Source organism: Bos indicus, chromosome 21 (assembly GCF_029378745.1).
Source record: "Bos indicus isolate NIAB-ARS_2022 breed Sahiwal x Tharparkar chromosome 21, NIAB-ARS_B.indTharparkar_mat_pri_1.0, whole genome shotgun sequence".
Classification (NCBI taxonomy): domain Eukaryota; kingdom Metazoa; phylum Chordata; class Mammalia; order Artiodactyla; family Bovidae; genus Bos; species Bos indicus.
In genome coordinates, this window is record NC_091780.1 from 4,729,786 (window position 1) to 4,755,514 (window position 25,729).

The 25,729-nt window shown below is 42.2% G+C and overlaps 1 protein-coding gene across 2 annotated transcripts in view; it reads left to right on the forward strand.

Moving 5' to 3' along the window:
• GABRG3 (gamma-aminobutyric acid type A receptor subunit gamma3) overlaps window positions 1-25,729 on the forward strand; it is an 846,991-nt gene that overhangs the window by 78,953 nt on the left and 742,309 nt on the right. The gene's annotated exons all lie outside the window — the stretch shown is intronic.

Below are 25,729 nucleotides of genomic sequence, written 5' to 3' on the forward strand. Positions count from 1 at the left end.
AATGAGTCAGTTCTTCACATCAGGTGTCCAAGCTATTGGAGTTTCAGCTTCAGCATCAGTCCTTCCAATGAATATTCAGGACAGATTTCCTTTAGGATGGACTGGTTGGATCTCCTTGCTGTCCAAGGGACTCTCAAGAGTCTTTTCCAACACCACAGTTCAAAAGCATCAGTTCTTTGGTGCTCAGCTGTCTTTGTAGTCCAACTCCCATATCCATACACAAATATTGGAAAAACCATAGCTTTGACTTGATGGACGTTTGTTGGCAAAGTAATGTCTCTGCTTTTTAATATGTTGTCTAGGTTGCTCATAGCTTTTCTTCCAAGGAGCAAGTGTCTTTTAATTTTATGGCTTCTGTCATCATCTGCAGTGATTTTGGAGCCTCCCAAAATAAGGTCTCTGTTTCCATTGTTTCCCCATCTATTTGCCATGAAGTGATGGGACCAGATGCCATGATCTTAGTTTTCTGAATGTTGCGTTTTAAGCCAGCTTTTTCACTCTCCTCTTTCACTTTCATCAAGAGGCTATTTAGTTCTTCTTTGCTTCCTGCCATAAAGGTAGTGTCATCTGCATATCTGAAGTTATTGGTATTTCTCCCAGCAATCTTAATTCCAGCTTGTGGTTCATCCAGCCTGGCACTTCCCATGATGTACTCTGCATATAAGTTAAATAAGCAAGGTGACAATATACAGCCTTGACATACTCCTTTCCCAATTTGGAACCAGTCTGTTGTTCCATATCCAGTTCTAACTGTTGCTTCTTGACCTGCATACAGATTTCTCAGGAGGCAGGTAAGGTGGTCTGGTATTCCCATCTCTTTAAGAATTTTCCACAGTTTATTGTGATCCACACAGTCAAAGGCTTTCGTGTAGTCAATAAAGCAGGAGTAGATGTTTTTCTGGAACTCACTTGCTTTTTCGATGACCCAACAGATGTTGGCAATTTGATCTCTGGTTCTAATTTGGCCAGACATCAAAAGGAACCAGAAGAACCAGAAGAGATCAATCTACCTTGCAGCATTGTAAGTCACTCCTCATGTGTCCCTTATCTGTTCAAGCCATCTATTGAGTTTTTTATTTCTTGAAATTTTATTTTATAAATTAATATAGAGTGATTTAACTTTTTCAGTATATAGTTTCATGACTTTTAAAATCTGTATAAATTTATGTACCTACAACAGTCAAGATAGAGACTGTTGTAAGTCTCTGTCCCAAAAGCTCCCTCACACTTTCTGTTAACAGTTGCAACTGACCCTCACCTAAATACTTGGCAACCACTGATTTGTTTTCTCACACTTCAGTCTTGTTTTTGAGAATTCTATGTAAATGGAATCACATAATTAGTGATATTGGTTCCTTTGAAACTGGTTCCTTTCACTCAGTGGATTTAAGATTCATCCTCTTTTAATGCTTTTAGCAGTATTTTTTTATATTATTGCTGAGATACTGAGTAGTTATGTAGTTATATTAGTCAGGGTTCCAGAGAAATAAAATCAATAGGATATATACGTATATATATATATATGCACACATATATAATCATATCACATCATATTATAATCCCTGAAGGGAAAGGCAACATGTTTTACTGAGTCCACCAACTCAAATGCTAATATTTCATCTGAAAACGCTTTCACGGATTCACCTAAGAATAATGTTTAGGTAAAAATCTGGGTATCCCATGATATAGTCAGGTTGACACATAAAATTGACCACCAAAGTATTTTTCGTTTCTAAAATTTTAGTTTGACAGTTTCTCGTAGATGTGTGGTCTCTGATGGATTTCTCCATCTTACAGTCCTTTTTTGGGACAGACTAATTATTAAATTCACAGCTGATGGCTGCAGTATCTGGCCTTCTAAGGTGCCATTTCTGTTGTCTCTTTGGTTGCTTGGCCCCGTGTTTTTGTGTCTCCTTGATTATGTACAAAAGTTGTAGAGACTTCAGTCAGCATTCCCTCTGTGTCTGGAGGTCACTACTGTTGTGGGGGCTATTTTGCTGTCCAGCTGAGGCTCAGCTGGGCTCTGGTTCCAGTCTACCCTGCCCCCAGTCTTAGGGATAGCTCTGCAGGAGTCCCAACTGACGGCTTGGGTTGTTTCCCAAGGCAGCTTCAAAGTGCTCCAAAATTCTAATTTTTATATTTCTGACAGCATGAAATGGCTGGAAATTCTGCTCTTCTTTTTAAGCCATCTCTTACCGTGCAGCTTAGTCTGTGAGTGTGTTGAGGGAAACCCCCGGCCTTTGGGCCCATTTCTTTGCCATCCCCCCTCTCTGAAGGCTTGCCCCTCCCGGCTGGGCTGCTTGGCTGCCCCAGACTTGGCTTCTGCTCCAGCTCTGCCAGGTCCCATGCTCCTCGCTGCCACTCCACCGGTTCCTGCTGCCCACAGGAGGCAGGTTCTAGGGAGAGGGGCTAAGTCCTGGCCCTGCTGCCCCTGCCGTCTTGGTGTTGGACCTCTTCAAATCAGTTTTTAAATGTTTATTTTATCCAGCTTTTCTGTTTTTGCTTTGTGAGAGTATTGGTCTAGAATGAGCTTTCCCATCTTAGCCACACACCTTTGATTTAAAATTTTCTTTAGATGGAATAAGGTTTGATTTCTAATAGTTGAAAAGGAAATAATTTGGAGCCATGAGTTAAGCCCAGAGGAAATTTTCATTTTCATCAAGAACTTCATTGAACAACATGTCCACCATTTTGTTCCACTACCTTCTGCCATTTTCAGGCAACTTCATGATTCCATCTTCCCAAAACTTTTAATCTTTTTGAGCAAACAACTGTTCCATGTACTTTTTACAGTCTTCCAGAGGATTGAAATTTTTTTCATTAAGATAATTTGTAAAGACCGAAATAAATGGAAGTCTAAGATGTGATGTCTGGTAAATATGGTGAGTGACTCAGAACTTCCCAGCCAAGCTGTAACAGTTGTTGTCAGGTCAGCAGAGAAACATGCAGTCTTGCGTTATTCCTATGAACGTCTGTGTTTTCTGTTGACTAATTCTGGACGTTTTTCATCAAGTACTGCTTAGAGTTGGTCTGATTGGGTGCAGTACTTGTTGGAATGAAGCATTTGATTTTCCAGAAGGAGCTCATAATAGAGGACTCTCTTCCAGTCTTACCGTATTCCTTCTTTGGATGACGACTGGCCTTCGGTGTAGTTGGTGGTAGTTCATTTTGCTTGCCCCCAATCTCTTCCATTCCACATTATTGTACAGTATCCTCTTTTCATTGCCTGTCCCAATTTGTTTTAAAAGCAGAACATTTTTCTTACACTTAAGTACAGAGTTGCATGTAGAAATACAATCAAGAAGATTTTTTTCACTTAACATATGTAGAACCCAAACATCAAAGCAATTAACAGACTCAAACACGTACAAATGATTTTCAACAATTGATTTGGATATTCTGAGTTGTGTCAGCTATCTGCTGCATGGTATAATGTTGATTGTTCTCAATTAATATCTAGATTTGATCACTGTCAACTTAAACGGATCTACCAGGCTGTGGAGCATTGTCCAACAAGAAATCTCCAGCACGAAACTTTGCAAACTACTTCTGACCCATTCAGTCAGTCAACAGCACCTTTTCTGTATGCTGCACAAATCTATTTTTTGCATTTCAGTTGCATTTTTCCCTTTCTTGAAATAATAAAGCATAATATACCAAAATGTTTCTTTTTTCTTCCCTGTTCAGTATTAAAATGGCTACACAAAAATTCACTAATTTTGATAAGTTTTTTTAAGTGCATGCTGATATGACAGCTGTCATGATAGTCTAACAAAATTGTTTCAAATGAAGTTAAAGACAGCTAAGCACTATAGAGCCATCTTATGGGAAAACCAAGCAAACTTTTTGGCTAACCCCATGTTTATATATATTTATAAAGTGTGTGATTTTGAGATTTGGTTCATCACTAGATGTAAAGCCCTTTTCCAGTGTAACAGCAGTAGAAATAATAGTGTGTATCTTAAAATATACACATTATTAAATAAACCAATAGAATATGTTGAAAGAGCCACACAGTATAAGTGGAAAAGATTTCTGAAACTTAAAAAAAAATTCCCAAGAATGAGAAAGAAGGTGGTATTTAAAGGCTTTAAAAACTAGTAAAGGCTTTTTAAACCAGAGATCTAGTGAACCCATCTGTAGCAGGTTCCCATTTTACTGTGAGCCCTTGAAGGCCAACACCTACAGCTCTTTTTGGCCCCCTGGGACTCAGTTGAAAGGCCCTTATGAGTGTCTGTCAAATGAATGAATGAATAAAAATCATCTTCCCTTCTGCCTGTCTACATATGTACCCACTGTGCATCCTTGAGTGTTAATGTGCACATCCTGCATACCCATACGCTTCCCACATCTTAGGTTACATTTTCATTAATGAATAGGTCTTGCTCTAATTGTATTAGTTAACACCTGCCTTGCTCTAATTGTATTAGTTAACAGTTTTTCAGTGCTTCCATTGCTGCAAGAGTTTAATCCTGACAATAAACTTATGGAGGCTATTGATATCTTCAGCCAAGTTTATGGCTAATAGAGCTTAAGGTGTAGGACCCTTACGTCCTGTCTCAAAGACTGCATCTGGAAAGATGATAGAACAGACACCCATACTTTAAAGGAAATCAGTGGGAGCTATGCTAATAGGCATGTGCACGCGAGAGAGTGTGTGTGTGTGTGCTCAGTCATGTACGAATCTTTGGAACCCCATGGACTGAAGCCCACCAGGCTCCTCTGTCCAGGAAATTTTCCAGGCAAGAATACTGAAGTGGGTTGCTGTTTCCTAATCCAGGGAATCTTCCTGACACAGGGATCAAACCTGGCTGTCTTGTATCTCCTGCATTGGCAGGTGGATTCTTGACCACCGGCCGCTTGGGAAGCCCATGCTAATGGGCTTGTCAGTGTAAAACTAGTGCATTTTAAACAGACTGTTTTTCCTCTTTTGTTTATCCTCCCGTGTCTTGGAACTTTTCACTACTTTATACAGAATGTCTTAAAATGCCTTGTTGCATGGAGCAGTCATGCCCCTTTGTGAGTGAATGTGAACTTTTCAGCAATTCAAGCACACTGCAACAGCTCTCGTAACTTCAAAATTTCTGTTCTTTGTCAATTGCGATCTTGCACACCAACTCCGTCAGATGTGTGGGTAGCTTATTTTTCTTTTCCTCTTGAACTTTTTTCATTCTGCTGGTTATTTCTCAATTGATATTCCTCATTCCCCATAGTATGGGCTATATCATGAACCACTGAAAAGAGCACCATCTTTAAGTTTAATGTAAAAACTGTTTTCTGAAAGGGAGGGCTCCTCAGCCCTGCCAACTCAGAGTCATATGTTGAAGTCTTTCCCCCCATACATTAGAATGTGAACTTATTTGGAAATAGAGTCAATTTAATTAATTAAATTAAGTTTAATTAATTAAGATGAGGTCATACTGGAGAGGGTGGTCCTAAACTGATATGACTGGTGTCTTTATGAAAAGGGGAAGTTTGGAGACAGACATGCGCATGAGAACACCATGTGGAGATGAAGGCAGAGTTCTACAAGCCAAGGAATACCAAAGATGGGCAACAAACCAGCAGCAGCTGGGAGAGAGGCCAGGATTAGATTCTCCCTTATGGCTCAGATGGAGCCAACTCTGCTGACATCTTGATGTTGGACATCAGCTTCCAGGTTCTAAGATAATAATTTCTGTTGTTGGAACCACTGAGTTTTAGGTGCTTTATTATGATAGCCCTAGCAACCAAACACAGGGCCTGTCCCCTTATTTTGCAGTTCAAGCCATTTTTGGGTCACTTTTCACGTGGCGCTGACCTGATGCTGGATGTAACTCACCCAGGGCCCTCGCCCTTTCCTGGGACTCAGTGGCTGAGCAGGCTCTGCATGCAGGTTAGGGGGACACTCCCTCTTTGTCTGGCTGCTCTGCTGGTTAGGTTCTGTTTCATACTGTTCCCCTAGTCTCAGAACAGCCTGGCAACTGAGGGATTCCTGTTCTGCTTGGAAGCGAGAACGTGAAACGCATCCACACAAAGAGAATGAGTGGAAGCAGAGCTTGAATCCGAGGCTGATCTGGGGCTGTGAATGCCACTTCTTGAATTTCCTGCACTGTTGACTTGTTCTGGAAGGGCCATGCTGGGTCCGTAACCAGGCTGACAGCTGTTTTCAGTTCCCAGTCGGTGAGGCTTCCTCAGTGGTTGTGAGGGCTGTTGAGGAGGAACAGTGAACAGGACCCAGGGCTGGGAAGACCTAATGCAGAAGAGAAAGGAGTGCTCCCTTCCAGGGAGATACCCGCTGGGTCAGGTCCTTCTGACCACTGTACCCCATGTCATGACTAGGGATTGTGAGTCCCAAAGTCAAGATGAGCCCCACATGTGTGAAAAGATGCTGCTGCTGCTGCTGCTAAATCACTTCAGTTGTGTCCGACTCTGTGTGACCGCATAGATGGCAGCCCACCAGGCTCCCCTGTCCCCGGGATTCTCCAGGCAAGAACACTGGAGTGGGTTGCCATTTCCTTCACCAACGCATGAAAGTGAAAAGTGAAAGTGAAGTCACTCAGTCGTGTCCGACTCTTCATGACCCCATGGACTGAAGCCTACCAGGCCCCTCTGTCCATGGGATTTTCCAGGCAAGAGTACTGGAGTGGGTTGCCATTGTTTTCTCCTGAAAAGATGCTAATCATTGTTAATTACTAGAGACATTTAAATCAAAACTGCAATGACCTTACACCAGTCAGAATGGCCATCATTAAAACATCTAAAAATAACAAATGCTAGAGAGGGTGTGGAGAAAAGGGAACCCTCCTTCACTGTTGGTAGGAGTGTAAATTGGTTATAGCCACTGTGGAGAGCAGTATGGAAGTTACTTAAAAAACTAAAACTGGAGTTACCATATGATCCAGCATCCTCACTCTTGGGTATATATCCAGACAGAACTCTAATTTGAAAAGATACACGCACCCCTGTGTTCATAGCAGCACTGTTTCCAGTAGTCAAGACATGGAAGTAAATGTTCATCAAGAGATGAATAGTTAAAGAAGATGTGTATATATACAATGTAATACTACTCAGTCATAAAAAATGAAACAGGCCATTTGCAACACATGGATGGACCTAAGGATTATCATACTGAATGAAGTGAAGTCAGAAAGACAAAAATACCATATGACACCACTTAACATGTGGAATCTAGGATATGACACAGATGAACTTATCTACAGAAACAGACTCATGAAGAAAAGACTTGTGGTTGTTAATGGGGAAGGGGGGCATTAGATTGGGAGTTTGGGATTAGCAGTTGCAAGCTATTGTATGTAGAATGGAACAACATGGTTCTAGTGTGTAGCACAGGACACTATTCAATGGAGAAAGAATATGAAAAAGAATAGATACATGTGCATATGAATCACTTTGCTGTGGAGCAGAAATTAACAACATGCTGTAAATCAAATGTACGTCAATGAAACAAGTTCTTAAAAAGAGGAGTGTCACATATTATGGCACCCCCATAACCGCTGTGACCGGGGCACCTCCTCATGAATGATAACCGCTTGTTTCCAACTCTGTATCTCTGAGAATTGTAAGTCGGAGGGCACAGATCAGTGTTCTCTCATCACCTGACCTAGCACAGATGTATGACCCACAGCAGGCTTCCAGTCAAGGCCTGGGGTGCTGAGGACCAAAGAGGAGGGAACGGGGCAATCTGAGAAGCAGCTTAACGGGACTGATGGGAAGCAGTGGAGGTGGAGGTCTTGGGGGCAGGACGTTTAACACCTTGGTCTCTAGCACACCCTGGTGTCTGAACAGCGCTGGGCACAGACGGTGCATGCCTGTGTTGCCTGGACGTGCGCACCTTTATTATTTGATTCACGTTTGAAAGGCCCATCGTCGTAGGGTACTTTCGCACCTCTGTGCCTATTTTTCCTTTCAATTTTGTTGAGACATAATTGACATACAGCTGTGTATAAGTGTGAGGTGTAGAACATAATGATTTGACTTAATGTACACCATGGAATGATGATCACACTATGTTTCATACACATCCATGTTCTCATACATATAAAATTAAAGGCAAAAAAGTTTCCTGTGATGAGAACTCTTAGCATGTAGTCTCAACAACTGTCATATATAACTCACAGCAATGTTAGTTATATTAATCCTGTTGCACATTACATTCCAAATATTTACTTAGCTTATAACTGGAGGTGTGCAATTTTGATCCAATTCCCTCTTCCCCACCCACCTCATCTCTGGTAACTACTAGAGATCTGATCTCTTTTCTGAGTTTATTTCTGAAGTGTATTTGACCTACAATACTATGTTAGTTTCTACTATGCACCCTAGTGAGTTGATATTTCTATACATTACCAAATAATCACCACGATAAGTCTAGTTACTGTCATCATATGTAAATATTAAAGTAGTATTGGATGTGTTCCCTACTCTCTACGTTTCATCCCTGTGGTTCGCTTATCTTGTAATTGGAAATTTGTGCTTCTTAATCTCCCTCGCCTATTTCCCTCATCCCCAATCCCCCTGCTCTCCAGTAACAACCTGTTTGATTTCCGTCTATAACTCTGTTTTTTTTTTTCTGTTTTTTTTCTTTTATTTTTTAACTTTACAATATTGTATTGGTTTTGCCATATATCAACATGAATCCACCACAGGTATACACATGTTCCCCATCCTGAACCCTCCTCCCTCCTCCCTCCCCGTATCTTCCCTCTGGGTCATTTGTTTTGTTATGTTTGTTCATTTCTTTCACTTTTTGAACTCCACATATAAGTGAAATCATACTTGTCTTTCTCTCTTTGACTTATTGCATTTATCATAATATCATATAGGTCCATGTTTTGTGGGCTGGTATGTGATCTATCCTGTAGAATGTTCCATGTATGCTTGAAAAGAATGTGTATTTTTCTATTTTGGATGAAATGCTCTATTTATAGCTGTTAAATCTATCTGTATAGTTTAAGGCCAATGTTTCCTTATTGGTTTTTTTTCTCTGGGTGATTTGCCCATTAATGTTCAGTTCAGTTCAGTTCAGTCACTCAATTGTGTCCGACTCTTTGCTACCCCATGAACTGCAGCATGTCAAGCCTCCCTGTCCATCACCAACTCCCGGAATTCACTCAAACTCACGTCCATCGTGTTGGTGATGCCATCCAGCCATCTCATCCCCTGTCGTCCCCTTTTCCTCCTGCCCCCCAATCCCTCCAAGCATCAGGGTCTTTTCCAATGAGTCAACTCTTCGCATGAGGTGGCCAAAGTACTGGAGTTTCAGATTTAGCATCAGTCCTTCCAAAGAACACCCAGGACTGATTAGTGGAATGTTAAATTCCCCTGCTACTGTGTTACTGTGAATTTATTCCTTTGTGTCTGTTAAGATTTGCTTTTTGTATTTAGGTGTTCCTATGTTGTGTGTGTGTGTGTGTGTGTGTGTGTATACACAGTTTTTATATCTTGTTGGATCAGTCAGTCCTTTTTTTTATTATGTAATGACTTTCCTTGTGTCTTGTGATGGTCTCTATTTTAAGGTCTATTTGGTCTGATATGTCTGGTTTAAAGTCTATGTGGTCTGATATAGCCAGCCCAGCTTTATTTTCATTTCCGTTTGCATGGAATACTTTTTTCTATCTTTTCATTGTCAGCCTATGTGAGTCTTTACTTCTGAAGTGAGTCTCTTATTGGCAGCATATATATGGGTCTTGTATTTTTCATCAATTCAACCTGTCTATGATTTTATTTGGAACAGTTAGTCCATTAACATTTCAACTGATTTTTAATAGATATTTGCTTATTGCCGTTTTGTGAACTTTTTTCAAGTTGTTTTGTATTTCTTTTTTGATTATTTCTTTTTCTTTTGATCTTTTCCCTGTGATTTGATAGCTATCTTTAGTTTTATGTTTAGATTCCCTTTTCTTTTGTATGTGTAAGTATCTATTATAAATTTTTGGTTTGTGGTTAGCCTGAAGTTCATATATGATTATATATATACATTCTCATTTCAACCTGATGATCTCTTACATTCAATTGCATTCTAAGAGCCCTGCGTTTTTACTCATACGTTTAGTGTTTTTGACATCATATTTTTATATCTTTTTGTTTTGTGTAACCCTACCTACTTATTGTAGATATATATGATTTTACTACGATTGTTTCTTATCCTTCCTAGTAGCTATATAAGTGGTTGATTTACTACCTTTACTGTGTATTTGTCTTTACCAATAGATTTTTCCTTCATAAGTTTAATATTTCTGGTGTTTCCTCTTCTTTTCCACTTAGAGAATTCCTTTTAACTTTTCTTATAAAGTTGGTTTGGTGGTGCTGCACTCTGTTAACTGTTGCTTGTCTGTAAAATTCTTTACCTCTCCTTCAGATATGAATGATAGTTTTACCACATAAAGTATTTTTGGTTGTAGGTTTTTTCCCCTTTCATCACTTTACACATACTGTGGTACTATCTTCTGGCCTGTAGAATTTCTGCTGAAAGTCAGCTATAGTCTTATGGGAGTTCTCTGTTGCTTCTCCCTTGCTGCTTTTAATTTATTCTCCTTAATTTTTTCCATTTTAATTGCTGTGTGTCTTGGTGTGTTCCTCTTTGGGTTAATCCTGTATGAGACTCTGCACTTCCTGGACTTGGGTGACTTTCCTTTCCCAGATTAGGGGAGTTTTCAGCTATTTTGTCTTCAAATATGTTCTCTTCCTCTTTCTCTCTCTTCTCCTTCTTGGTCCTCTATAATGTAATGTTAGTGCAGTTGATGTTGTCCCAGAGGTTTCTTAAATTGTCTTCAGTTTATAAATTTGTTTTTCTTTGTTCAGCATTAGTGATTTCTGCTCCTCTGTCTTCTAGCTAGCCGATCTGTTCCTCTGTATCATCCAAGGTACTCTCGATTTCTTCTGGTGTATTTTATTTCAATTACTGTATTCTTCCACTCTGTTTCTTTTTCTATTTTTCTAACACTTTGTTAAAATGTCTCACTCTGTTTATCCATTCTTCTCCTGAATTCATTGATGATCTTTATGATTATTACCTTGAAGTCTTTGTCAGGTGGATTGCTTATCTCTACTTCAGTTAGTCCTGGGGTTTCATCTTGTTCCTTTGTTTTGAACATACTCCTTTGTTGCCTCATTTTGCCTGAGTCTCTGTGTGCATTAGGCATGTCGGTTACATTTACCAATCTGGTACTCGTGGCCTCATGGAGGAGATGTCCTACGGGGCCCAGCAGCACACTCTCCTCTGGTCTCCAGCGCTGTGTTACCTAGGGATGCCCTTTGGGGCTGTGCGGACCCTCCTCTGTGGCAGGGCTGACCGCTGTGGCTGTGGCTGTGCCCTGGCTGCTGACCTGGTTGGCTGCTAGGCCCTGCCCTCTGTGGAGTCTAACAGCCACTGATGGGTGTCGGCATGGCTGGCTGTGGGGCCTTGGGCCCCAGGGCTGGGTGTCGGCCTGCTGGGGGTTGGGGCTGGGTCCTGAGGATCTGCTGCTGGACAGGTTCAGATCCCGTCAGTCCCCTGGTGGGCGGCACTTGGTCCCTGTACTGCTGACTGCTTGACTTGGGGGGTCTCAGGACTGGTGCCAACCTGCTGTTGGGAGGATGAGCCCCCAGTACTAATAAGAGAGAGGACTCCAAAGTGATATTTGCCAGCACAAGCAACCCACTCCAGTATTCTTGCCTGGAGGATCCCAGGGACGGGGGAGCCTGGTGGGCTGCCGTCTATGGGGTCGCACAGAGTCGAACAGGACTGAAGCTACTTAAGCAGTAGCAGCAGCAGCAGCAGTGTCCTCATGGTAGAAAGAGCGCCCCCAAGTGGCTGTGCCCACGTCTGTGCTCAGGGTGAGCTCCAGCTGCCTCCTGCCTCTCCAGGAGATTCTCCAAGATCAGCAGGTGGGTCTGACCCAGGCTCCTTGGATCACTGCCTCTGCCCTGGGTCCTGGAGCATGTGAGACTTTGCATGTGTGCTGTGAGTCTTTATGTCCCACAGCCCTTCTGAAATTAAGCCCTGTGGGTTTTCAAAGCCAAACATTCTAGAGGTTTGTCTTCCTGGTACAGGATCCTTGGGCTGGGGAGCTTAATGTGGGTCTTGGGCCCCTGGCTCACTGGAGAAAACTCTGCCATGTAATTATTTCCCTGTGTGGTTGCCCACCCAGGGTGTGGGTCTTGACTGTGCCATGTCTCTGCCTTTCCTAGCTGTCCTATTGTGGTTCCTTCTTTACATCTTTACTTTTGGAAAATCTTTTCTGCTAGTCTTCAGGTCATTCTCACAGACAGTTGTTCTGTAAATAGTTCTGTAAATAGTAAATAGTTGTAGTTTGGTGTGCCTGTGGGAGCGACATGAGCCCAGGGTCCCCCTACTCCTCTATCCAGACTACTCCAGTCTGTGCTAGCTCTTTTTAACCAGGTAGATGTGCGTGTGCCTTGCCTCACTGAACAAGTTAGAAGGGGTGAATCAACAGCATGCGTAATGTGGAAGAGGATGAAAAGAAATGAATTAATCTGTAGTTCTGTCCAGATGCTGTTTAGTCAGTTCATACTACTGGAGTGGTTTGGGCTTTTGGAAAAGATACAGCAGTTGGGCTTCCCTGGTAGCTCAGCTGGTAAAGAATCCACCTGCAATGCAGGAGACCCCAGTCTGATTCCTGGGTTGGGAAGATCCCCTGAGAAGGGATAGACTACCCACTCCAGTATTCTTGGGCTTCCCTTGTGGCTCAGCTGGTGAAGAATCCGCCTGCAACGCAGGAGACCTGGGTTCGATCCCTGGGTTGGGAGGATCCCCTGGAGAAGGGAAAGGCTACCCCAGTGTTCTGGCCTGGAGACTTCCATGGACTGTATAGTCCATGGGGTCAGAAAAAGTTGGACATGACTGAGCGAGTTTCACTTTCCATTTCACAGCAATTCAAAAGTGAAATCATGTTCCTAACACCTGTTTTAAAGTAATTATCAGACCTCGCGGGCTTGAAGGAGTGCTGACCTTCACACATCTCTCGGGCCACCGCTGACAACGGGTGGTGGTCCAGTGCAGCTGCTGCTAAGGCTCAGGCCAGCCCTGAAGTCCTCTCTTGGAGTTCCCTTGCACTTCTTACTCGGCCACTTACCCACGAGATTCTGCTTCTTGTCTTACACCCCCGGGAAGTCCGTCCTCACTGGACATTTCCCTCCCTGCCTCTCTGCATCCTCACTTTGTTCAGCTTGGTTCTGCTTTGCTTGTGTCACGCCCTCGCCCTGGCCTTGATGGCTCAGCTGCCCCATTCACGTCCCTGTGCCTGTGTTGTCCCGTTGTTCACGACAGCTGAGCAGGGGTGGGTGTGTGTCCTGGTGGGTTTAGAGTCCCGCTGCTCTGCAGCGGTCTGCTGAGCGCATTCCTCAGGCTGCTCCACATCCAGGCTGGGAGGATCCTGAGACACGCTCGAGTCCGCACAAAGCATGCTGCCTGCTGCTTTGTCCCCCGAAGAGCATGTGAAATTCTGTAAGGGGACAGAACTGGAATAAAACAAATGGCTGGGCCTTGCAGGCAGGCAAGTTTTACCTTTCCCATAGTGCAGAGCCACCTGCTCCCAGATTACAGAGCAGAGCCACCTGCTCCCAGGTTATGGACCTGCCCCATGGACACCGAGGTGCTGGGCACATGGATGTTCTAGGGCAGAAGAAACCTGTACACTGAGGTCTCTCTGGTCTCTTTCAGACCAAATGTCCTATGATTTTAGGACACAGCAGGGAAATTTGATTTTATAAAACTGAAGAAACTTTAAAATTTAATTTCCAATGAAAAATTACTTTTGCCAATGATTTGCAAGATTTGCAATCACTCCTCTTTTGTTTCTAGACTCTCTAATCTGCCCATCCTTCTCTTCCATAATATTGAAGTCTAAAAATATGCTTGTCCTTGAGCTATGCAAAGAAATAAAAATGAGCTGGAGTTATGGAAGAAAGCCGTAAAATACTGTTTTCCTTTATTTTTTTGGCTTCAGAGTTATGTTAGATATTTCAAGAAAGACATTTAAATTAAAAAAAGAAGCAATTAAGTTTTAGGCATCTGAAAGGAATTTACATGAGATAAAAAAATGTGATGCTGTGAATTCAGTTGTCTTTTCTTCTCAAATTGTTCAGCCTTCTTTGAGGCACTCTATTCTGTTGAAATTGACCAGTCAAAACCCCCTTCTCTGTGAGGAGCTGGCCTTTCTGTAAGGTGCCCTGGTGTGTGAAAGCTCTTCCAGTATGCAGCATTCAAGCAGCATTTGTAGACTATTTACTGAAAATCTCTCTCTCTCCCTTGCTCTCAGCAGGGTTGGACAGGCTAAACACCACTGAAGAGAGAACTTTAGATGTTTATAAGCACGATGCATCATGTTCCTTTTTTGAAAATTTCATAATTAGAGTCTCTTCTGTTGTTGTTGTTTTTTTTTTAACCTAAGCTTCAGACATGATTTCTGATGTCTTTCTAGATCTTGTGTAGGCTATCTAGTTACTATTCCTCAGTCAACTAATTCCTAACTGAACATTCTATTTTGGCCATCCAACTTCCCCTTCTTGGTTACCATAAATTTAGCAGCATATTCACTGATGAATCATCCAATCAAAACAACCCTGCAGATAGTCAGAATCATCTTAGATCTGTGTCTTTTACTTTCTCAGTCTGTCTTGTGTCAAGGTGTGCTGGCCCGGTGACTCTAGCATAGTGGAGTAGTGGAGTTTGAGCTCTGCACCTGCAGAAGGACATGGCAGCAGGAGCAATGCTGTTCGTCTCAGGACTTGCCCTCCACAGTCCCCCAGGCAGACTGTCCTGCATCCTGACCTGGTACAGGAGCTCTTCCCGTAGGTCTTCATGTCCATGCAGGAAGGATGGCCCACGGGGCAGGTCTCCCACTGTGGGTCTAAATTGGTGGTGTTTGATTTCTTTAGATGAAACTGAGGTAGAGCAGCGTCGGTGACCTCAGTGAGTGCGGGTCCCAAAGACCAGATCTGTTTATGGGGACACAACATCCTGGTGGCCTCACTTGATGCAAAAGACAAGTCTTCTGGGTCCCCTCTGTATCCACACTCTCATCTGTTAATGGAAGATCTCATCCTTCACTGATTTCCTCAGCTGGGTAAAGTGAGTCAGCCTATCTTCTGCTGGAAAAAAATGTTTCCATCTGAGTTTATTTCTGTTTTGAAAATAAATTCATTTGTGTGTGCGTGTGTGTGTTTTTAGATTATACATATAAGTGATGTCATATATTTTTCTTTCTCTGTCTGACTTAACTTAGTGTGATAATCTATAGGTTCAGGCATGTTGCTGCAAATGACATTATTTCATTCTTTTTATGACTTAAAGAAGATATATATATCTTCTTTATCCATTCCTCTGTTGAGGTTTATTCTATGCTTGGCTATTGTAAATAGTACTGGTGTGAACACTGAGGTACATTTATCTTTTCAAATTAGTTTTTCTCTTTTTCAGATATATGCCCAGGAGTGGGATTGCTAGATCATATGGTAGCTGTATTTTTAGTTTTTAAGATTCCTCCATACTGTTTTCCATAGTGACTGTACCAATTTACATTCCCACCAACAGTGTAGGAGGGTTCCCTTTCCTCCACACCCTCTTCAGCATTTATTATTTGTAGACTTTTTGACGATTAGCATTCTGAGTGGTGTGAGGTGATACCTCATTGTAGTTTTGATTTGCATGTCTCTGATAATTAGTGATGTTCATATTTTCTTTGTCTTCCTGATTTAGTCTTGGGAGATTGTGCATTCCTGGAAATTTACCCATTTTTTACTAAGTTGACCATTTTATTGGTATGTAATTGTAGTAATTTTTTGTGATCCTTTGTATTTCTATGGTGTAAGTCATAACTTTTCCTTTTTTATTCCTAATTTTGTTGATTTGGATCCTCATTTTTTTCTTTATGAGTCTAGCTAAAGGCTTATCAGTTTTGTTTATCTTTTAAAAATCAGCTCTTAATTTCATTGATCTTTACTATTGTTTTTAAATCTCTATTTCACTTATTTCCACTTTGATCTTTGTGATTTCTTTCCTTTTACTAACTTTGGGGTTTCTTTGTTTTTCTTTTTCTAGTTCATTTAGGTGTAAGTGATACCTCTTTGTAGGTTTGATTTGCATTTCTCTGATAATTAGTGATGTTGAACATCTTTTCACTTGCTTTTGGCCATCTATAAGGTAGCACAGTAGCCAAGAATCCACCTGCCAATGCAGGAGATAATGGAGCCATGGATTTGATCCCTGGGTTGGGAAGATCCCCTGGAGAAGGAAACTGCAATTACTCCAGTATTCTTGCCTGGGAAATCCCATGGACAGAGGAGCCTGATGGGCTATAGGCCATGAGTGGGGTTGCAAAGAGTTGTACACACACACACACACACACACACACACATCTTCTTTGGAGAAATATTTCCTAGGTCTTCTGCCCAGTTCTTGAGTTGTTTGTTTATTTTGGAGATTAATTGCATTGTTTGTAAATATTTTCTCCCAGTTCATGGGTTGTATTTTTCTTTATGGTTTCTTTTTGTGTGTGTGTGTGTGTAAAAGCTTTCAAGCTTACTTAGGTCTCATTTGCTTATTTTTGCTTTTGTTTCTGTTACTCTAGGAAATGATCCAAAAACTATTTTTGCAGTTTATGTGAGACTATCCTGTCTATATATTCCTCTAAGAGTTTTATAATATATGGTCTTACATTTAGGTTTTTAATCCACTTTGAGTTAATATTTATATATGGTCTTAGAGAATGTTCTAACTTCATTGTTTTACATATTTACACCTTTTACGTGCCCAGTTTCTCAAGAGACTGTTTTTTTCTCTTCCCATTTTATATTCTTGCTGCTTTTGTTGTAGATTAATTAACCACAGGTGCTGGGCTTTGTATCCTGTCTTGTTGATCTGTAAGACTATCTTTGTCCCAGTACCATACTGTTTTGATTACTGTAGCTCTACAGTATTGTCTAAAGTCAGGGAGTGTGATTTCTCCAGCTCTATTCCTTTTCTCAAGATTCAGGATCTTTTTATATTTCCATACAAATTAATTTTTTTTTGTTTCAGTTCTGTGAAAAATGCCTTGGTAATTTGATAGAAACTACATTGAATCTGTAGGTTACCTTGGGTAGTATGGTCACTTTACTAATATTGATTCTTCCAATCCAAGAACATGGTATATCTTTCCATCTGTTTCTGTTGTCTTCTATTTCTTTTATCAGAAATTTACAGCTTTTGGAGTAAAGGTCTTTTGCCTCCTTAGGTAGGTTTATTACTAGGTATTTTATTCTGTTATGTGATGGTAAATAGGACTGTTTGCTTAATTTCTCTTTCTGAAATTTCATTGTTAGTGTATAGAAATGCAACAGATTTTTGTGTGTGAATTTTGTATCCTAAGACTTTCCCAAATTCGTTGATGAGCTCTAGTAGTTTTCTAGTGGTATCTTTTGGATTTTCGTAGTATCATGTTATTTGCAAACAGTGATGGTTTTACTTCTTCTGTCCCAACTTGGATTCTTTTTGTTTTTCTTCTTTGCCTTCTGTGGCTGGAACTTCAAAACTATGCTGAATAAGAGTGGTGAGATTGGGCATCCTTGTCTTGTTCCTGACCTTAAAGGGAATGCTTTCAGCTTTTCAACATTGAGTATGGTGTTAGCTGTGAGTTTGTTATATATGGCCCTTTTAATGTTCCCTCTATGCCTGTTTTCTCTAGTTTGTTTGTTTTTTTTTTTTTCATAAATGGATGTTAAATTTTGTCAGAAGTGTTTTCTTCATCTGTTTAGATGATTATAGGAATAACAACCTTATTCTTCAGTTTGTTGATGTATCATATTGATTGATTTGGGAATATTGAAAAGTCTTTACATTCCTGGAATAAATCCCACTTGATTATGGTGTATGATGCTTTTAATGTGATATTGGATTCAGTCTGCTAGAATTTTGTTGAGGAATTTTGTGTCTATTTCCCTCTCAGATATTGGCCTGTAATTTTCTTTGTGGTGTCTTTGTCTGGTTTGGTATCAGGATGATGGTGGCCTCGTGGAATGAATTTAGAAGTACTCCTTCCTTTCATTTTTTGGAATAGTTTTGAAAGAATAGGTTTTGAACATCTTTTGAGGGTGATTCCTTGCCCCCTTCATGTGGCTGTGTGATTGTGGCAGCTCCCCTTCCTTGTCATTGTCCCTGCCCTTCTCTCCCCTTCTTCCAGGCCCAGTGAATCATCATGTATCACTGGCATGGTGCTTTGGGAGGTTCCTTGGCCTGGTGGCTCCTGGTCCCTCCTCCTGGTCACCTGTTCACATCCCCTCAATATTTCTTACAGCTTTGGGGCTCAAATCCAGGCTTCTTGCCATGGACATCAAGCTGTCCACAAGATATTTGGGACTTTGTCCCTTGGGTCATGCCATTGACTCTGAAGGGAATGCTCAGTTCCTTTTGTCCATGTAACTTACTATTTCTACTATTTTATACATAGCAGTGTGTATCTGTTAATCCCAGATCCTACCCTGGGAAGTTTCCTGCTCTCACTCCAGACTTGGCAAAGGCCGTCTCCTGCTGTGTTAGACACTTAACATATGGCGTTGTTGATTTTCTCTCTGTGCATCTGTGTGTTGGTCTCACTCACAGCCATCCAGGGTGGGGTCCTGATTTGTGCCTGAGCCATAGCATGTGCTCAGTGACTGTCTCGTGCTCTAGCTTCTGCATGCGAGCCCACCCCTAACGGTGGACTTTCTGTCTTTCCAGCCCAACCCTCACATCTACTGGCTCTTCAGTAAATCTTTCTGTAACAAACCCAGGAAGAATTGTTGACTGAACTCAATTTGGTGAATTTCTTTTTCTGCAACTCAAAAAAACACCCTATCTTTTTTCCTGTTGCTTGGATGTAAATATGTGTTTCTCCCTTTGGTTCATAGTATGCAGTGAAGTTATTTGTTATCCCAGCACTCAAGGGCTTAAAGTGACAGATTTTTAAAAATATATGGTCCACCAGGGAGGTCGCCTAATTTTCTTTTTAAACAAATTTCACTTTATTTTTAACCATTAAAAATGGATGTATAGTCAATTTACAATGTAGTGTTAGTTTCAGGTATACAGCACCGTGATTCAGTTATGCCTATACATATATTGTATATATGTTTGTTTATATATTTATGCATAGTCTTTTCCAGATTCTTTTCCATTATAGGTTATTACAAAATATTGAATAGTTCCCTGTACTATCCAGTAAATCCTTGTTGTTTATTTTATACACAGTAGTGTGTATCTGTTAATCCCAGACTCCTAATTAACCATTCCTCCTACCCATTTCCCCTTTAGTAAGCATAAGATTGCTTTCTATGTCTGTGAGTCTATTTCTGTTTTGTAAATAAGTTCATTTTTATCATTTTTTAGATTCTGCTTACAAGTGCACGGTGAGGCATTTCTTATTCACAGTTCACCTGGTTATGTGGGTGTGACGGACCTGGCACCCCTGTTCTAGTGCCTCTTGCAGGCTGCAGATGAGGCTGGGGGTGCGGTCATCTCACAGCTTCACTGGGGCAGAGTCCGCTTCCAGGATCCTCAGGTGGCATCTGCAGGACTCAGTTCCTTGCTGGCTGTTGGGCTGGGTATCTCAGTTCTTTGATGGCCTTTGTCTGGTGCTTCCTAGATCCTGCTACACAGGCCTCTCCAGAGGGCAGCTGGTTGTATTAGAGAGAGACTAGAGACAGCCAGCCAGCCAGAGGAGAGGGAAGAGAAGGGAGAGGAGGGAGGCCTCATGGGCAAGTTTTTATAGTCTAATCTAGAAGGAGTGGCCTGTCACTTCTGTGTTCTCCTCATCAGGAGCACATCGCTGGTTCCAACCCGCAGAAAGAGCATCTCCTCATGGGCTGGCGTGTTGGGTAGGGGAGATATTTGGGAACCATTTTAGATGTTGACAACCACATGCATTTTTATGCCAAAGTAGATGTGATTTCTGAGATCAAAGTGATTATCTTGGAAGATCAAATTGTTATTAATTCACATAAACACCAAAATATATTACTACACAAGTTGAGATAGATTGTTTGAAGAAATGGAATGAACAGCTTTGGAGTGATGTCACGACGGAGCTTGGCCTGGATCAGAGATCATCGGAGGATTTCTTGGGGGACTTGTGAAGCTAAGGGGGTGAGTTGAGTCTAACCCAGGAGCAGGTGGCAGAAGACTGATGGGTGGCATTGGGCATCCTGAATAGGAGGGAAAAATAGGTGCAAAGACCTTGTGCTGAGCGCTACTGCGTAGCACATCCCATATATGCAAAGAGGGCAAATATCCCACCAGCTCCGGCCAGAAAATAAACTTTAGGTCAGTGCTTAGAAGGTCAGTGCCTTATTCTCCATCCTTATTGATTAGCACACAGGCTCTTCTGTTTCTTCTTTCTGGATATACCTACTGTCTCCTGCAGGATAAACTATCTAGAATGAATGAAATGATACATGATTTGACAGCAATCAATTTAAGCAGATTTTAGCTACAGCATAAAACCACAAATCTACCAGAATTGCTGGGTATCAAGGAACATTAGCAACTGTACTGCTTTGCTCTAGCAAAAGTATATGTGTGTTCAGTGAAGGAGAAAGAAAGAGGAATTAGCTTCTGCTGAGTTCCCAGGACTTACCAAAGAATTTACCCATATTATCTCATATAGTCCTTACAGAACAGTATGAAGTCAGTATTCTCAGTGTCTTTACAGAGAACTAAGTGCAATTAGATGTGGCCTGAAGCACCTTGTGCTCTACAGGTGGGGTCCTCTTCACTTTGTAGCAAAACCAAATTCCCACCAACCGGCCAATTAATTCCAGTTGCACAGAGAAATCCTGGCTGACTTTGGAGCAGAGTTTTAGCCTCTCCTTCTGCAAATGGTGGTGCTAATTATGTGTGCTGTGTCAGAGCAGGTGGCAGATGTCAACTTGACTTGAGAACTGCAGCAAGTTCCAAGATCAGAGTAATGAGAAGGAGCATCCAGGCTCTTACACGCATCTTAAAATCATTTCTTCTTCCTCTGTGGCTCTCTGGTTCATTCCTGTGTTCTCCAGCAGCATGAAAATCACTGTGTTTTGGATTGCTGCAAACCATGCTCCTATATCCTTATGCATGCCCTGGTTCCCTTTTGGTCTTTGATTCGCAGCTCTGTGTTACAGGAGGAACTGGTCCTTTGTACTTCTTTTGCTCTTTAAATTCGTGATAGGAAGTTCTTTGAACTCCAGTTTCACAGTTACCTCATGTTCGTGTTTCATTGCTCTTGCATATGGGAGGCATGTGTTTCGGAGGTCTCAAAGCAGGCACGTGCTTTTAAAATATTAAAGAGTGGAAGAGAACACTCAATACAGTTTTGTCTTACAGCTTTTCTCATTTTGGATTTAGAATATAATCTGGCACATCTGCAACTCACAAACACTTAGAATAATTTGACATCTTGGGGCAAAACCATAGCCAAATGCAACTGTTATCGTGGCTACATCAATAGGTCTTGTCTTTCTTGTTTTACATATATTGTTATTTATTTAAATGTCCTGTTAGTGTCTCTTCCCTTTGATACTCTGTGGTGGTGAGAGATGACATCAGATATGTCTGCAGTGGGACATATGGTGTCAGTTGCTTACTCAGCTAGTTGTTGCACAGCTCTTCATGCTTGCTTCCTTTCCAGAGATAAACCACCATATGTTCCTTTAAAATCCAACAAGTTGGGCATCGTTAGGTGGTTGTGTTCTGAAGGAACACTCTGTCAAGTTGTCTTGTCCTCAGTGCTACCTTCCAGTCTTGTGGTTCTTACATCACTGGCATTACTGAGGAGTAAAAAGCCCAGGAGTGCACATTATCCTGAGTTGGGTGAGGGATCCATACCTCTCATGGGTCATTACTTTTATAAGAGAATCACTGGAGAACTGTGGGACCCAGTACCTCTGACTCTGTAAGACTTAGGCATGACTGTCACACCCATTGCCTGGCCTAGAGGGAGCCCTAAAAAGACTGTCATGATTAACTATACAAACCAGATGCTGTTACTGAGCAATATTTGAGTCTGCTCACCTGTGCACAGTAAAGCCAGTCTACTGAGACCAGGTTTGTGGTGAAGCGAAGCACAGAGTTTAGTGTAGGGCTCCCAAGACCCAAACACCCCTGTGGCTTTCAGATAAGGGGTTTTAAAGGCAATGTGAGTGAAGGGAGTTGTGGAGTGTGTGATCAGCTTGTGATCAGTTGTTGAGTGGCTGGCATCAGGGTGAAGTTTTAATCATCATCAACCTGGTGGTTTCTACCAGTCTGGGATTTCTGTGCTTGCAGTCAGCAGCTTTCATCTGGTGGGGGTCTTCTTCCTGTGAAAACAATTTAGGAATGTGTGTTAGGCCTTTATCTGTCTCTCAGGAGCTGGGAGTTGAGTGATTCTGCCAGGTGTGATCTGAATTGTTACCGGATTCCAGTCCAAGCACATTTCCTTATCATTAACTCTTGTACTAGTCTTCACAGGGGCTGGTATGTGTTTCAAAATGTGTTCATGATTCTCAGTTCTCATATATCTGTTGCATGTGAAAAAGTTCATCTAAAAGATAAGGTTAGTTCCATTTGTATAGATGTTCCATTTACTGAATAAGGAAAAGGGAATTTTCAGTACTTGAAATGCACTTGGCAATGAAAGTGAAAGTGTTAGTCACTCAGTTGTGTCCGACTCTTGTGACCTTGGGGACTGTAGCCCTCCAGGCTCCTCTGTCTGTGGACTTTTCCTGGCAAGGATACTGGAGTGGGTAGTCATTCCCTTCTCCAATGGATCTTCCCGACCCAGGGGTCAAACCTGGGTCTACTGTGTTGCAGGCAGATTCTTTACCATCTGAACCACCAAAGAAGCTCAATATTTGGCAATGGACTCTTAAAATTTTTTGTTTTGCAGGCATCCTTATTCTTAGCTTCTGAGAATCATGGTCAGACTCTGTTTTATTTTATTTTTTTTTAATTAATTTTATTTTATTTTTAAACTTTACATAATTGTATTAGTTTAACAAATTGGAAATAATATTATATTTGCTATCAAGCTGCTAGCAAATTTGGTGGTCAAGGAGAGGCAGAGTGAATTTGTTTGGGGGCTAAAAATGGAGGCAAGATGGATGAACTTAATCTAGGAGGTGATGTTTGTATACTTTATCTTTATTTGGGTCTCCTAGGTTTTAGGTTTTTATCTTTCTTTAGGCTTCCCTGGCAGAGAAGGCAATGGCACCCCACTCCAGTGTTCTTGCCTGGAGAATCCCAGGGACGGGGGAGCCTGGTGGGCTGCCGTCTATGGGACCACACAGAGTCGGATACGACTGAAGTGACTTAGCAGCAGCAGCAGCAGCAGGCTTCCCTGGTGGCTCAGATGGTAAAGAATCTGCCTGCATTGCAGGAGACCTGGGTTAGATCCCTGGGTTGGGAAGATCCTCTGGAGAAGGGAATGGCAGCACACTGCAGTATTCTTGCTTGGAGAATTCCATGAACAGCAGATAGTGGAGGGCCACAGTCCATGGGGTCGCAAAGAGTCAGACATGACTGAGTTACTGACACTTACACTTTTCATTAGGTTTTAATCAAAGTCATTTTGCTAAATGTTTTGAACCCAAATAAGAATTTAATTTGTGAAACAACTGAATTACAGAAAAAAGGAGAATCAGATGAACAGAGGTTCAAGCAAAGAAGAATTGAGAATAGCTTATTTACGAACTGAGAGGGGGCAAGTTGACACCCTGGAAGGGCCTTTGTGCATTGGGGAGGGGATGGACAGAGGGCTGCATCTGGGAACAAGGGTCTTCCTCCAGCCTGGGAGGAGGCTCTGGCAAGGGGCATGTGGGTCACGGGACAGAAGGGCCCATTCCCCCGTCTCATGTGCTCATTGCTCTGCTGAAAGCCTGGAGGCTCAGTTTCCTCTCTGTTCCTATGGAAGGCCATCAGCACTGTTTCTGGGCCAGCCCACTCTCTGATCCAGAGCTTTTGGACACAGACCAGGTAAATGTCAAAATCTCCAGGGAAACCCATATAAATTCCACGTGCCAAGCCTATAGCTGATATTGTAAGCAGTCACTAGACAGAGGTGTGTTTAGAAAGGCCACAGGGAGTTGATCTGGCCCTTGGCATCTAGGCCCCGGGAATGTGCACAAGAGAGTGAAGAGTGTAGCCCCTCTGCGGGGTGTAGCAGGCAGGGTGCCCAGGGCCCTGCTTCTGTCTGCCCCTGCGCCCTATCACAGTGGAGTAACACCTGGATTTTAGATGGTTGAGAAAAATGTGCAGGTTTCAGTGTCCTGGGACTGCCATTTATGCTATCAACGTAAAATCAAAGCCTCAGTCAGTTCCCTGAGAACTGGCATCATAATTCTCCTTTAAAAACAAAGATGCCTTCCTCTTAAACAACTGCTTGCAAGTCACCTTTGAAAGCTTTCCCTGGAGATGTGTGAGAGGTTGAATACTGTCACCATGATATGACTTGTGTGCTCAATCACTTGTGGTTCCTCTGGGCTCAGAGTCCTCCAGCCAGGCAGCCAGGCTTAGGATCAGCCCAGAGTGCTGCTTCTGCCTCCCCAATGCCTGTCTTCACTGAGTGTAACATCCTCCCACCAGCGCCTCTGTTCTGCCACAGCCAGGCACCTCAAGACTGGCTCCTGTCCTTTGCCTGGATTGCACAATGCTTCTGTCATAATCTTCTGAAGATGTTTGCTGAAATGGCCTGTTATTGAGGACTTCCCTGACTGCCATCTCTCTCTCTCATACTCTAAGATGCTTGGGATGTTTAGGGTGCAGTCAGAGACTGACCTTCCTACAGGAGCACCTGGGCTGCCTCTACCCACTCTATATCACTGCCTGGGCTCCTCAGGACACATGACCTGGTGGAGGAAGTCTACACGCAGACACCAGAGAAAGGGAGAAGCTCTGAGGTCAGAGACTGATGAGGAAATTCCCAGCCAACTTCAGCAGGGTGGCCGCAAAGGCAGGTGTCCAGGCAGCCATGTGGGGCTCTGTAATCCCAAGACCCCACCCCATGGGTTTAAAGCTCTGGTAGTGATGTTTTGTTTTTTCATTCTTAAGTTGTTTCAGAAAAGCTAGCAGCATGTACACAGCCTTTGGTGAATCTCGGGAGTCTTTGTTTTTGTTGTTTAGTCGCAAAGTCGTGTCCGACTCTTTGTGACCCCATGTACTGCAGCATGCCAGGCATTCCCTGTCCTTAACTATCTCCTGGAGTTTGGTCAAACTCATGTCCATTGAGTCAATGATGTCATCCAACCATCTCACTATCTGTTGCCCCCTTCTCCTCCTACCCTCAATCCCTCCCAGAATCAGAGTCTTTTCCAGTGAGTTGCTCTTCACATCAGGTGGCCAAAGTATTGGAGCTTCAGCTTTAGCATCAGTCCTCCCAATGAAGATTCAGGGTTGATTTCCTTGATATCTCCAGTTTTCTTGAAAAGATCTCTAGTCTTTCCCATTCTATTCTTCTATTTCTTTGCATTGTTCACTTAAGAAGACTTTCTTAACTCTCCTTGCTGTTCTCTGAAACTCTGCATTCAGTTGGTTATATCTTTCCTTTTCTCCTTTGCCTTTCACTTCTCTTCTCAGCTATTTGTAAGGTCTCCTCAGACAATCACTTTGCCTGCCTGAATTTCTTTTAGGGATGGTTTTGGTCACCACCTCCTGTACAGTTACAAACCTCCATCTGTAGTTCTTCAGGCACCCTGTGAACCAGCTTATCCCTAGAATCTATTCGTCACCTCCACTGTATATTCATAAGCAATTTAATTTAGGTTG